This window comes from Condylostylus longicornis, unplaced genomic scaffold, assembly GCF_029603195.1.
Source record: "Condylostylus longicornis isolate FDR11 unplaced genomic scaffold, ASM2960319v2 ptg000074l, whole genome shotgun sequence".
Classification (NCBI taxonomy): Eukaryota; Metazoa; Arthropoda; class Insecta; order Diptera; family Dolichopodidae; genus Condylostylus; species Condylostylus longicornis.
This window is the reverse complement of record NW_026578042.1, coordinates 507,322-523,441: the sequence shown is the minus strand read 5'-3', so window position 1 is coordinate 523,441 and position 16,120 is coordinate 507,322. Positions and strand designations below refer to the sequence as shown.

Here is a 16,120-nt window from a genome sequence, read left to right as displayed (position 1 = left end):
AGATAACCTAAAATTTTTGTTATCAAACAAAATAAAATAATCAAATCAAACAAACATAATGAACCGAATAAGAAAAATGAATTCAAATATTAAACAGTCACCCAAGCCCAACAAAACGGAAAAAATTTTTTTTCTCAAAACAAAAAGAAAAATAACAAAAAAAAAATAATTTTGATGTCTCTGACTCTCCGCCTCTCCTCTCTCTCTCATACAAAGCAATACAACAGAAAATTTTTTGAATCGAATTATCAAAAAAAAAAAAAACAAAAAAATATTTAGATGATAAAAAAATTCAGAAAAAAAAAAAATAAAACAAAAAATTAACAAATTTAGGCCAAGGTGAGACGCTACCTTGAAGTTGAAGACCAAATTCAGATAGTTTTTTTCTGTTTTTATTCTTAATTTTTGTTATTTTTTTTTTTTTTTATTTTCCTTGCTAATTGTTTTTGTTGTTATTTCGCATTATAAAATTTTGTTACGCATCAAAACTTTATGTATTTTGTTGTGCGCGCGCACACACTTATTTAAAAGTCGCTCTTCGGATTTAAAGATAAGAAGACTTTGATTGTGATGACCTCGACAATCAGTTTTAATTCGGTTTTGTTTTTTTATTGGTTTTTATTTTTTTTTTTGTATTTATTATTATAAATCTTTTTAATATAAAAAATGTTAACCAAAAAAACAAAAAAATGAAGCTGTAAATGTTGCTAGGTTGGGTTTTTGTTATTTAAAACTTTGTTTTATGTTATTCATGTATAGATGTTGTGTATGTAGCATGTTTGTATGGAAGTATGTATGATGTGATGTCTGATGAAGCTGGACTTAATTTTGTTATTATTTTAATTTTCTTGTTTTTAGTGTTTTTTAGTGACTTACGAGAAATTAATTTTATTAATGTAGATTTCAAAAAAATTAATGGTTACGCGTTTTAAATGATCAATTTTTAGTAATTTTCTCCTTTTTAAATATTTTTTTTGTTTTTATTTAATTTTTATTAATTTTTTTTTGGTGTTGTTAGTTTTGGTTAATATTGTATTACTATAATATAACAGAATTGATGATAGATAAGATCGATTGGTATTGTTTGGTCATCATTACTATAATGTTCACATAAATAAATAAATATGATGTAAAATGTTCGTAGGTAGTGTCGGTTTTTATTGATAATAATAAATTGTTTCGTTGTTTTATTGATGATTGTTAAGATTAACAGTAGTGATTGAAGAATGAAACAAGTTATTAAAGAGATTCTAGACAATTTTTAAAACTGTAAAAGAAAACTAAAGGTAAGTACAATTTAAGTTAAAAAAACTTTTAATGATCAAAAAGTATTACATATTTTAGACGAGAACGAAAACAACAGACATGCTTTAACATTTTAGACAAATTTCATTCCAATAAGAGCTCCGAAGAACGGTTTTCGAAAATAAAATAAAATGAAACCAATTTTATGTAGAACACCAGAGAAAATTTCGAAAAATCAACTCAAATCGACAAGTCTTTGAAGAAATTCGTGAGTGATTTGCTTTTAGAAAGGTAACTAAAGGACTCAAATCACAGCCTCTAGATTACGCATATGATATCTGCCTTCTTTCATATCTGCCTTGTTTCATAAGAATAGCGACATGCAGAGCAAATTAAAACAACTTGAATTACTTGCCAGAAATGTGGCTCTATAAATAAACATAGACAAAACTAAGATAATGAAAATGAATTCCATCAGCACCGTCAGTTTGGAACTCAATAGCTAACTATCAGAGTTCGTTAGCAGCTTCTGCTACTTAGACAGCTTCATAACACCGGATGGCGCGGTCCAAGCAGTTGTAGATAACAGACTGAAGAAAACAAGAGCAACGTTTTGCAGGGTTTAATAGATAGGGAGAAGCAGCTAGATATCAAAAACGACTAACCTTAGAATAATCCGGTCTTGTGTAAAATCACTTGACTAAAATAAAAATATGTCAGCTAGAAGCTGCAAGTGTTCATCAATGCATCAGAATAACATGTCGAATATTCTTATATACAAGGATGATAATAGGCGAGGAACTTATCGGTAGACAAATAAGAAAAAGAAAGCGGAGATGGATTAGATATACTCTAAGAAAATCCGGCAATAGTAACGCTAGAATGAGCTTGGAATGGAACCTGCAAGGTTCAAAAAGATTGTGCAGCACCAAGCACATTTGAAAATTTGTAAAGTTAGAACTAGAAAAATCAGATCTAATATGGGATCATGTCAAGCAAATAGCAAAAAATAAATTGAGGTGGAGATGTCAAGTGGAAGGTCTACATGCTCCCTTTAATTTAGTCAGGTTTTGATTTTGCTTGTTTGAATAATCACAATGTCGTAAGCTCACACACTCACTCATTTTATATTAACACTAAATTAATTTTATATAATAACATTATTTATGTTGCAAGCTTATACTCAATTCATTTAACGTAAAAGAAAGAGACGAAATCAAAATCAATTAATTAATTTGTTGTTATTTATATTAGAGAAAAAAAATCTAAAAAATTCGTAAACTAAAAATAATTTTAACCACGTCATTTGAGTTGAACCATCAAACTTTGGTTTTTTTTAACTCTTCTACACGTACATACATATATGAATTTTGTATATAATTGAAAATTTGATGATCAGCAGCACGGTTTACAATTTAAATTGATGACTGAACACATTATGATTATAGATTATACCTTTTTTATACCATAATAATGTTGTGCGCTTTTTGATAAAATTGAAAATTTCTTAATCACCTTAAAACATTCATACACAAGCTAAGACATAGCAATTACAATATAAAAGTGGGTAAAGCATGAAAAAAGCTTTGACATGAAAAACAGAAAATGTTACATAATCGCTGATCAATACAAAAATTGTATGTGATGTTTTAAAGGGATATTTTTAAAGGGTTTGGACCAATGCAATTTCAATTCAGTCGAAAATAAAGGATAGGTTACTGACTTCTTTTCATATTTTCATTATTAATTTTTTCTCTTCATTTAATGTTGCGTACACAATAAGACTTATTTAGTGGAATAAAGAAATTGTGTGCCAATTAAAAAGTGAGCGGAAAAAGCAAAAAAAGAAAATATTTTTTCGCATAATGCATAATGTGTGAACTTGGGGAAAAAATTGAAAAATGGCCTATCCTTTAAATAAGGGTTTGGACTCTTTTTTTTTTTTATGATATCACAAATCTTCTTAGACATTGACTCGGCATTGTGCATTTTATAAATTACATATAGGTAATATGTAAATTAAAATCATTTAAAGATGACTTTGAGCTAAATTTTTAATTAAGATAAGAAAAATATGTCAAGTTTATAAATCGAAAAAGGATTTCTTTTTTCTCGGATTGTCATATTGTAATTTAAAGTATGCAATTAAATTAAAATTGGGACAAAGTCATATTTAAAAATTTCTTAGACATGAAGTGTTAAGTAATAATTAAAATAGTTAATATTCGTGTTTATGCTCAAATTAGTAATCTAATTATTTAATATACACCATTAAAACTTATATGAGCTTAAATGAGCTCATTCCCATAACCGAAAATGTGAATTATGGTCACGTCTAAGAGAGAAATTCAACAATAATCAAATTAGATTTTCCTAATATTAATAATTAATAACAACCGCAATCATAATAATTTTGAACAACAATCTAATTAGCAACACTAAATAATGCTCAAGTTATTGAACCAACATTATTTGCACCTAATCATGCAAATAGTATGAAACAAATGTTTTTTGAATAAAAAAGAAAACCGTACGAACGTATGTATGTTCGAAGGGGTATACTAAATTTGCCTTACCGTTTTTAATGCTAAGAACTAACCGCCTGAGATACGATCTCAATTTTTGGTCAGCATCGTATTCTTAGTTGATTTAGTTTTGTCTGTCCGTCCGTTCGTCCCAACTATAACTCAAAAACTAATTGAATTAAGTTCACCAAATTTTCACTTCAATAATTTATTATAGTAAATACCAGAATCCTATTTAAATTGGATATGATCGAGATACTGGTTCGGGTAGCTGCTATACAACTTCAAAATTTATTTAGCTATATCTCAGAAACTATTAAAGCTGTGGTATTGTAATTTCACAGGAGTGAATATATTAGTATGGCCAATATGTTTGTTAATAGTCGTTGAAAATGCTCGGCTTCTTCTGATAGCTGTCATACAACTTCAATAGAAGTTTGGCTATATCTTAGAAAATATTGGAAACACTTTTATAATTAAGCTCTTTATTAATTTCTTACCTTATTTAAATTAAAAAAGCTTCAGTTTGCTTGAACCTGAAATCAAAAGAAGAAAATAATAATTTTAGTTGATTCAAATAAAATTTAATTATTAAATATTTTTTCAAAAACAAAATAAGCGTAACGCTCTTATAATGCAAAAATAACAGAAATGAAAATGGCTAGGAATCAGCTTGAATTCTCTTGTGACTTGTTATGAAAAAGATTTGGCTTTATAACAATTTTCAAAATATAAATGCAATAAAATTCATTGACCAATAATTCTGGGTATGAAAGCAGTCAACTCTAGGGCTCGTCTAAATAAATGCCTAATATATAATAGAAAATTTTATTTATTCAGAAATTTAAATTGCATTTTTGTAGGAGACAAATTATGATTAAATCTGTACTATTTATATAAGGTATATAAACGGTTTCGTTTTTCAGGTAAGTATTTCCTCTTAACACAGAAGAAACACAGAATCTACTTCGCTAAATTCGCAATGTATGGGATAATTATCTTGCCATCATAGTGTAGGAGAAGGAGCGGTCTTGTGGGCGGAGGCTCACACGTGTAGGGTGACCAGGGCAATGTGGCATATCAGGGACGAAAGGAGGACGAGGAGGCTGTTGAGATATAATAGGGCTGATCTCAGCATACTGGTGAGGTCCTGACGGGGCATTGCCTTTTGGGGAAAATGGTATGGAGGCTTGGGGTTGCTATGATGGATGTATGTCGTAGATGTCGGGATGTGACGGAGGTGGAGGATATAGAGCATGTCCTCTGTGCCTGTCCGTTTCTGATGTTAGAGAAGGCGCGTCTTGGAAGCTTATTTTTACGTTGGCCTCGGTGACCTTTCCGGGGTGTCTCTTGTGCGGCTTTTGGAATTCGCCAGGGAGGTTGGCTGCTTTGGAAAGGGGGTCTTGTGTGTCGAACTGCATGGGGGTTGTTGGGTGTTTTTGGGGTTGCCGATGGGCCTTTTTCTGTTGGCCTAGTGCAAAACTTTGCGCGGGTGTACGGGTGGAGCCCCCCTCTCTTACTTACTTACATATGGGATAATGGGCAATTTCCTTTTTCTTATGATTATTATTCTTCGTAACGATTGTATGTCTTTGGCGTAAAAGGTCATATAAATTTATTTTCTTTGCTTTGAACATAATTTTGGACAAAAATCATAATTTAATGTTATTAATGCATATACGCTTAATATATTCGTTAATAATAAAATTTCAAAAATTATATTTTTGTTTAACAATTTAATAAATTATTGGGAATTTTAAAAATTTTCTATTAATAACCTCTTATTATTTTTAAAATTTATTTAAAGGTGATAAATTTTGAAGAAAACAAGCAATACTACTAATTTTGCAATTATTTTTTTTTTTTTTTATAAAAATAATTACAAATTATTTAACTAAAAGAAAAAATATTGCAAAACTTCAATAGCTTTAAAAATGTCAACTTTACATACATACATACACATACATTACAATATTCAATATAAATTTCCCACTATTGCAAAAATTTCTTAATTTTCATGTTCATTAATTATAGAGTTCGTTTTCATTTTTTAATTTTATAACCGAAAAAAAAACTATATATGCTTAAAAAGTCATTAAAAAGTCATTTTTGTTGCTAAAAACTTGATTTTTATTAAAAAAAAAAAAAACAATTTAATAAAAATACTATAATTTTTTAAAGTTATTGTTTTCAGCGAAAGTAATTTTTTTTCTTATTATTTTTTTTTTTTGTAAAGGCAATGCACTTTACGGTGAAATGCATTTTCTCATTTTACTTTCTTTCGCACTTTTACATTCGCCTATTCACCATTTTTTTTTTATTATTTTTCTGTTGTTGTTGTTATTCTTGTATCCATTTTATTGTTGCAATAAAATCAAAAAAAAAAATGCAAGTAAAAAATTTTTAATCAAAAATTAACAAAACATAAAACATAATTCTACAAATTGTTAAATAAATAAATATGGAAATATTTATGTATGTATGTGTAATTGAATTTGTCTTCCCACAACTTTATATAACAAGAGTATATAAAGCATAATAATATGAAGAAGTATTAAAAGTAAATAATCGTGAACAATAGAAAAAAAAAACAAGTAAAATAGAAAATAGCATAGAAAAATAAATCAAAATAGAAAAGAAACCACCAAAATGCAGTAAGGAAACTTTTAAAATAAAATTTGAAACGAAAATTATATTGTTGCACATAATAATATGTAATGTTACTTATATGAACAAACAGAATATACATACATACATCCAAATGAATAAGAAACAGATCATTTTTCAACATAATATTTGTTTTAGGCACTTATCAAATTAATATAAGAGAGAAATATTAAAAGCAGAGTCGAATTACAATAACAAAAACATAATAATAATATTTAAAAAATCACAGAGATCACAGCAGATCGACACATAATTCGCCACCGTGTACATTGTCTAGTTTAGTGAAAGTGGTACAGAAATTTATGAAAATGGGTTTTTAATTTTTCTTTACAATTTTAAGGATACTAGTAAGCCCTTACTTAATATTCTTCAAAAAATGTAAATTTTTCTCTTCGCGTTTTGTGGAATTCGAATTAACTGAAGAAATCACCAGTTAGTTTCGGTAATAAATTTGGTGCCATCACATATTGTACGCAATGCAGTCGGTAAAAAATATTACTTAATTATTTATTACTTATATTTTGTATGAAAAATGTATAAACGTGTCTGTCATCTGTCCCTTATCAACTGTCTTCTTTCAACTGTCAAATGTGGTCTGTCATCTGTCAAGTGTCATCTGGCACCTGTCATCTGTCAGCTGTCACCTGTCAAATGTCAACTATCACCTGTCACCTGTCAAACGTCAACGGTCACCTTTTATCTGCCAAATGTCAAATGAAAAATGATAAAGTTTTATTTTGTACAATTTAAATACAGTGAATCAAAACTCAAATAACATATTTCGAACAACTCGAGTTTCATAGATATGGTAAAAAAATGGGAAATCGGCCCCTAGTCCGGTTCATTGTTTTAGAACCCCGAATTAAAATGTTGAATTTGAAGGAAATTGGTTGATTCTGCCACGTTATATTATGGCAAAAATGTAAAATGGGATAGCAAAAAGATCAAGTTCCTGAGGTCCGATCAATCCATCACATATACAAAATAAGCTTGCATATAAAATTTACTGAAAATCGGTTAAGCTAGATTTTAGATACACGCTAGCACACACAGGTCGACAGACTGACAGATCGACAGGCTGACCGAACGACATCTCTCTAAAAATAGTTTATATTCCCTACTATGGGTTCCCATCAAAAACTTGTAATCCGAAATTTGGTGCAAAAACGTATGCAATGTTATATTACTCAAAAAAGCTTCGAAGTATAAAATTTTTTTAGAATAATTATAGGAACATTATTAAATATTTTCAGCAACATTGATATTTCTCAAGAGAGTAAACAACAAATCTTTAAAATATTCTCTCTGAGCACAAAATAATAATTTATTTACAAAACTATCAACATTATTTATAAACATAATTACGATTTATTGCTACATATACCAACTCATTGAATTTTAAAAGCTATAAATTTAAAAATACAATAATTGTTGTATGCAAGTCATCACAATATAAAATTATTATTAATAAAATATTGTTTAAATGGAGAATGGAGATATTAAAAATAATTTTAATAGCACAAGACAAGAGTATAAAAAACTCGGTATTTGTTGAGAGAATTTGAGATAAAAATGAAATTGAACAAAAAATTCATGAATATTGTACTAAAATGTTGAGAAAAGAGAAAAAATGTAGATAAGGAAGAGCGTGTATTAAAAGCAAAAGGAAAAAGGAAAAGAAAATAAAAACAAATTTATTGTATTTTACATAGAGAAAAATGTAGTTATTAACTTATATGTAGATTTTAGATATTGTAAATCGAAAATATATATAAAAATAATAGATAGATACAAAATATGTACAAGTTTGTCTAAATAATTTGAATTTTTCTCAAAACCAAATGAAAGAAATTCTTTGATTTGTTATGAAAAGTTTAAAATAATTATAAAATATTTCATGTTTCATTTAACCTAGGCATGGGTGACATTTGAAGCTGTTAATTTCATAAGAAATCTATTCTTATTCAAATTATCGAAACGTTGCAAAGTACGCAATTCACTAATTTCAGTTCGATCGTTATGACAGAAATATTTTTAATTTTTTTCTTCTCCTCCTTGTAATATGCAATGATTGAAGAGTAATTTCAATAACAGAATGTCTTTTAATAACTAAAACTGTTTACAGGAAATGTGCTACTTCCGAAACTATGCGATTTGAATTTACTTTCTCATTGTTTTTATTTTATATTTTGTCATAATAAGTTTCTTATGTAAACGCAATTATATTTTCATAATATGTAATATAATGTAATAATAACGATTGCTACGATGATAGCCATAAAATAAAGATATAAACATCATAATATACACATATACCTACACACATTACATTCATTCTCAATGAGTTTAATGTTGAATTTTTCTAAAATCTCTTTTTCTCTCTAATATAAAAAAAAATATTTGTAAAAATGTAATATTATGTTCGTCAATACCCAAGTATGCCATAAACATTGTAAACATGTTTTATTCAATACCATATTTGATAATAAATTGAGTATTGAGTTGTTGCATGCTGTATGAAGATGAAATTATTATTTATATTAAGTTTCAATGAACTTGAGGGCATATATGTATATACAATGTACAGCTATAAGTATAGTATAAGCTAAGATGCATTTTTTTAAAAGAGAACAAAAATATAAAAAATTTTCTTAACATTGTTGTTTTTGTTATGTTTTTTTTTTGTATTTATTTGAAAATAAAAGAGAGAGAGAGAATGAATAAAAGGAGAAGAAGAGAGAGAGAGAAAATATGAACCGGTAAAAGAAGCTTTATAATCGTAAATATTACCTGCAAAGAAATGCAATAAAAGAAAATGAAAATTTACGATTCAACTTTGTGTATAAATGGTTTTTATGTCTTTATGCTATTTAGTGTTTAACCACGTGAATTTTTTCATTTTCAATTGTTCAATATTGCTATTTATGTACGAACCTGTACATTACTACATATAATGTGTATGTCGATCTGTATGTATATGTTAATATATACCCAAGAAATTTGAAATTAAAAAAAAATTTTTACTGTAATTGTTCCTTCCTCTTTAATTTTTTTTTTGTTTTCTGTAAAATCATACCATTTATGTATTTAGTCCGAAAATTAGATTTTGTTAGAAAATTCAATTTAAAGTATAGAGGCCAATTACAAGCTTTACAAAGTCAATTTTTTAATAATTCGATTACGAGACTCATAATAAGTAAACGCTCCAAAAGAGGGGAAAACTCATATTTAATAAGTTATTTTTCGAGTAGCCTATTTTTTTGTTTTTCAAGCTATCCATGCCTTCAGTTTTTTCGTCTGCATAAAACATAAATAAATATTTAGCGTGCAGTATTGCTAATTGAAAATGAAGAACGAAATTGTGGAGGTGGATTTTGAGTTCCCTTGCAGTCCAGACTAGTTCACACCAATTAAATGATCACCTTTAAAAGAATAAATAAATAACCACCTAGTTATAGTCAAAGACAATTTATTATAATCAAAAACTGGATTCAATTGATTTATTTATTGACAATTCCAAATTCAATGAAATTTTTTTGAGAAATTTTCCTCTTTCTCTATTCCATTGATATTCAAGTATTTGGAGTTTTTTTTTGTGTGTACTAAGTGTTGTGTTAGCATTCCCTAGGCATTGTTTTGTATATTGCAATTCTGAATAATTCCCTTAATTAATACTCCCTAATGCATACAACATTGTATTTACATTTCGGACTTTAAACAATATTATTAACTTATTTAAATAGATAGAGCTAAAAATCATTAATCAACTTTACAATACTAATAATAATTATTTTTATTCATACATATAAAACTAAAAGAGAGAACCAAGAACAAACTCGTTCATTCTACTTAAAGAACATGATTATAATTCTCTTCTTCGTTTTACCAATCAGCAACAACAAAAAACGAGAAGATCTGCAAAATTTATCATTCTGTTCAAATATTATAAATAAAATAATAAATTTTATATTATTTAGGTACACGAATTTATCTATGTACATATGTACATTCGCATATACATAATATAGTTCTAGATAGAATTCGAAATATGGGAGACTATAATATATACGATAGTATTGAGTCAGGTCCGGCCATTGGAGGTCGTTGGCTCCCAAAATAATAAAAATAAAATTAAATGAAAAATTATTTATTTATTTTTTTTTGTACATTTTTATTACTTATGGGCTTCTTTTATTATTAATTTAAAATGTTGCTGAAATTTTATTTAAAAAAAAAAAATGTTTGTAAACATTAAAAAGATCACTAGCCGATGGTACTTGGTTTAGTAGTTTTATTTATGATTTATGGACACATGCTTTCAAAATAGATTTTTTTTTTAAATTAATAATGATTTCATTTACTTAAATTTATTTATAAGTATTATTGTGTGTGTTCTATGTATATACATTGATAAATATGTAGATTTTACACGTAAAACTTTCTCATATTAAATTTTTATTATTTTAGATGCCCACACATTTTAAAAGTTTAAAGGCTTTGAAAAAACATTATTATTAAAATAGAACATTGATTCAAATTTAAAAAAAAAAAATTTGATGATGATTTCAATAAGTTTGACTTATGCACATGTCAAAGGGGGGAAACTGTGGGCAATAATGAGAATGACAACTTTTTAAATATTATTTCAATATTTACTCTACATTTTCTACAATTTAAGGGTTTTATTCGGGAAAAAGTTGAACAAACTGAATTCCTAGGAAAAAACGAAAAGAAAACATGAAAGTGAACACACACGAAAAATTTAAGCTTAAACTTTATAAATTAAAAGTAAATAAATTTGATAATAATTTGCACTAATTTATACAATAATTTTCTACAATTTGTAAATCAACATATTTTAGAATAGTTATTTGAAAAAATAATTGCATTAAACTGAAAAAAGAAGGTGTTATATAAAATATGTGTATAACATCATTATATTCGTGCCAATAAAGTTGAATTTGAAAAATGAACAAACATCAAGACACTATTTATAACAAAAATTTCACTGCAAAGAATGTTGGGTTGATAAGCAATGGTCAGTGTAGGGTGCCTCATCAAAATGTAATATAGGCAAAAAAGTAATCTGGATATCTGCAAAAAATGTTCTTTGCAGACCAACATTACTATTTTCGATAATGAATCTGCAAATCTACCCGAATTGCATTTGATTAATAGTACATTGCAAAGCCTGGCTATCCTTGAGATATACATGAATCCCAAAACTATATATTTCATCTCAAATGGATATTTTTGTTGAAGATGTTAAAATTTTTAAAGAGGAAAATAAAGACCTAAAATATCAAATACAAAGTGATAACTACTGCAAAGTGTAAAAATTTAGAAAAAATTTCGAATCACAATTTAATTGAATCGGACATCAGCAGGGTAAAAATAAGAATAACATTGTTGTAGTTGGGTTATCACCAAATTAACCGAACTCACTAGATACATTTTTAAAATAAGCAAAAAAATCGAATTCTCAAGCAAATAATTAATTTTTTAACAATAATGGATTCATGTCTTTAAAAAAAAAAGATTTTTTAAAATTGCATACTTTTAGGAGTAGCATAACGTACCCTTAATAAACATTATATATTAAAAAAATCATACCAAATTATTTTTTCCTTTATTAAACTTCGTTGAATTTGATTCAAATAGAAATCTAGTTCTTTGTAGACCAATCTTTTTCTTTTTCCTAATAAACTTGACTTTTTCCCTGCTATACATCAAATAGACGTTATATTTACATATTTACTTCATCTTAGAACGGTAGTAGAAGTTTCATACATATATCTACGTATATAATGCAAAAAATGTCTGGAACACCATTATTTCCCATTTCAAGTTTTCTTTCAATAATAAAATCTCAAATTCACACACAATTTTTAGTTAGACTCCAAGTTTCAAAAGTAAACTTTTAGTTTTTTTCACTTTTACAGCAAAGAATAATCGAATTCCAGCTTGTATTTGGTACAACCCAATAGAAAAACCAATGAAAATTCTAAGCTTGTAATCAATTGAGGTATACAATTTGGTTTTATTGCGATAATGTAAACACTTTTATTTCATTCGTTCTCAAAATATTTGTGCAATTCCTTTTCATAATTTCAGTTTCAATTAAAATTCATTTTTCAATGGTTGTCTTCAATTATTACACAATAATTTTAATACTTAATTAATATTTTCATATATCATGTTAAAAAACAAATTATTTTTTTCATTATTACCATAGAATTAATTTATTAAACATGCCTACTGCAATGAATTTTTTATTTAGAAATTTAAAATATTAAAAGTAGAGAAACAAAGCGAAACTATTGAACAAATTTCGTGTTTAAATTCAAATTTAATTTGAAATAAGGAACAACACAATTAAATTAACATTAATTAAAAATAAAATTAATTAATTTTTATATTAAATATTTTATTTTAATTTTAATAATTTTTATGTGTATTTTACGATATTGTTAATAGGTTACTCAACTCTTAAATGCGAAGAGGCACAGAAATGTGTAAATAGCAATTGAAAAAGTTGATTTGGAAGAAGAAAATTGCAAGATAACAAGGAACAACTTATTACTTAAAACCTTTTTAATATTCAATTAAAAAATTCATTTTTTTTAAAATCGAATTGAATTAGAAATAATAATGTTATTTTTTATGCACCTATGCATAGCAAAGGTAAAAAATTGAAAAAATAAAGAAGATTTTTTTTTTTTTGTTTTCTTCAATTGATTTTCATGATTTTACGAAATTTGTACAAATTTATGCAAAACTAATGATTTATTGTTAGGTATACATGCATGTGTGTATGTGTATATGAATATTATACTATCATGCCATAAAAATTTCATATTGAATATTAAAAAGAAAATGAATGTGCGAATCATTAATAATTATTAAAAGAAAATGCAATTATTGCGTTCATTGGCGTTTTACCTTTGAGCATTTCCACTAATTTTTCTTGTATTTTCCATTGTTATTTTTTTTTTCTTATATTCTTGTTATTTGATATTGTGACTCTTGCGAGACTCAATCGAGCAAAAACAACAAAAAAAAGAAAGGTGAAAATTTCCTTGTAGAAAGAAGAAAAGACCATTAAAAAAATTTTTATTACATTTTCCTCTTTTTTTTTTTGTTTTTCTTATGTAATTATTTTCAATTTTCATTCAAATTTTTTTTTTTCATTTTTTTTTTTCATTTCAAGTCAATTTTCTATTCAATTTTCAATTTTTTTTTCCTTATCACAATTTTTTTTTTCTCTGTGTATGTTTTTGAATGCAGCCAGCACAGCACAGCAGCACGTAAAATGAAAATGAAAATTCGAAAAACAAAAACCAAAAAAATTAAAAGTGATTTTTTGTGTTTTGTTTTTTTTTTGCTTGATCTTCTCAATTGAATTAGATTTTTTTTTAACAATAAAGTGCAGTAGCCATACTAAAATTTTTTTTTTCTATTATCATTTTCAAAAAAAAAGAAAAACTGCAAATAACGAATACCAGGCAACGATGAGACCAAAAAAAAACAAAAAAAAAGAAAATTATAGAAAATTATCATGAAAATTCCAAGTTTGAATTGAAAGTACACTGAAAAACAAAAAACTAGCACAAACAAACGAAAAAGAGGAAAACATTACAAAAAAAACAACAACAACAACAACAACAAAATGTAAAGCATAAATAATAAAGTTGGGTCAAATCAATGGTTTGTATTGTAGCACTTTTCCTTTCAACAAGTGAAAATACTGCTTTTAAAACAAATCTATGTATACCTACTGCACTATTAAAATTATTTTCATTCATATACGAAATTATTTCTAGAATTGCATACATTTAGGATGAACGATTTATGCAGTCTTTGAAATAAAGCAAAAATTAATATAAAGAGGGGTTAATATAATGCTCAATTTTAAGGGTTACTTGTTAAATAATTATATTTTTTAATGTCATGGAATTTATTGTTAGCTTTTTGCGTTTATAGAAATTTGAAAAAGCTTCCGGTTTCGAAAGCATGAGGCGTTATAAATTCAAATTTTTCAAATTTCAAGAGGCGATAACTTGAGAGGAGATGGAGATGGAAAAAAATTTTCTTCCAACGAAATGAACTATTTATTAATGTCTAAAAGCTGCTAAAAAATCAGGTTAAAAAGTGGCATTTTTGGGATTTTTGGGAGGAATAACTTTTAATAAGAATAAGTTTTCTTCTACGGAAATAAATTTCTAGTAAGGATCTATTTACATACGTATAAAATTTCAGCTTTCTATCTTCAAGGGTGTAGAAGTTTTGTAAACATGTTCACCGACGGATGGACGGACAGAGTTAAATTAATAATCACTTTTTTTCAAAATTTTTTTCGGAAAAGTGCTAAAAAGAAAAAGATAATCATTAACAACAAAAACAACAATATAGGAAGAAAAATAACAATAAAAAAAAATCGCGAAATTTCAATGAAAATTCTTCATAAATGAATCAGGAAAAATCATAAAAATGAAGTAACTTGGAAGAAAACAAAAAAAAAACAAAAATAACAACAAAAAAAAAACAAATTTTATTCGTTTACTTCCATCATAATTTTTTGCTGTTGTTGTTGTTTTCTTATTGTTTGTTATTGTCGTTTTTATATTTTTATAATAGTTCAACTCTTAAGTAACTGACACTGAAAATTTTCTCTTCTGTTTTTGCTTATGCTTTTTTTTTTGTTATTGTAAAATAGAAATTATATAATTTACACAAACTGAAAAAGAAAAATAGAAACAACAAAAAATGTAAATGCAGTAAAGGTTACGAGTAGTTACATAAGGTTTTTGTTAGAAAAATAAAAAAAAAGGAAAAAAAGAATAGTGTTGCAACATACTCAGTATTTATGCGACAGCAATATTGTAGTAGAGAAATGTTTTGATTTGAAATTTAATAACAACTTTTTTCCGGATCATAGAGATAATAGAGAAATTCAGTAAGGGTAATGGAAGTAATTTGAAAACTTGAATTCGATAATTTTAGAAAAATTCTGAAATGACGTATTTCAGTTTCAATGAGATTCTGAAAATTAACATCAAATGTACTTCAAAATTTTTCACTGAAAAGCTTGTATATTTTAAACATATATGCAGATGTGATAAATATTTCTAGAATTTTTTCTTTTAGAAAGAAGTTCGTGCCATATTGATTAAATTGATAAGATTTTTAATAGGTTTTCGCAGAAATTTTTAATAATAATAGTGTGTGTCGTTCTTGCAAATCAAAAAGCAGCGAATACAAATTGAAACTAAGGAATATTTTGTAATCTTATCTTTATCATGGTTTTCAGTTCACCATGGATACTGTAAAGACAAATGTATTGTAATTCGAAAATTTTTTCAAAGAAATTTTAGAATTTCGAGGAAAATTGATTTGTACACAGGTCTAGATTGGCAAGGAATTGATTAGCATACTTCAGTTTCGTATTAAAAATTTGAAATTTCTGTTAACCTGATTATGGTCCAATAATAATTTAATTTTTAAACCTCTATAATTATTCGAAATTATTCGAAATTATTTGCACGTTGAAGTATCACATTCAAAACAGAATCTAAAAATATTAGAAAGACTACTACTAGTACATTCACTAGCTCTTTCATTTATAAAAATTTTCGAAAATTTGTCTTAAAATAGCACACCTAAAATCTGATTATTATGTTTCA

At 26.4% G+C, this 16,120-nt stretch overlaps 1 protein-coding gene across 2 annotated transcripts in view; it reads right to left on the bottom strand.

Moving 5' to 3' along the window:
* LOC129612544 (glycosyltransferase-like protein gnt13) overlaps window positions 1–16,120 on the bottom strand; it is a 230,932-nt gene that overhangs the window by 156,479 nt on the left and 58,333 nt on the right. For both annotated transcript variants that reach the window (XM_055526204.1, XM_055526205.1), the window contains exon 2: window positions 4,271–4,306. The gene's annotated coding sequence lies outside the window, so the exon portion shown is untranslated. The remainder of the gene's footprint in view (window positions 1–4,270; window positions 4,307–16,120) is intronic.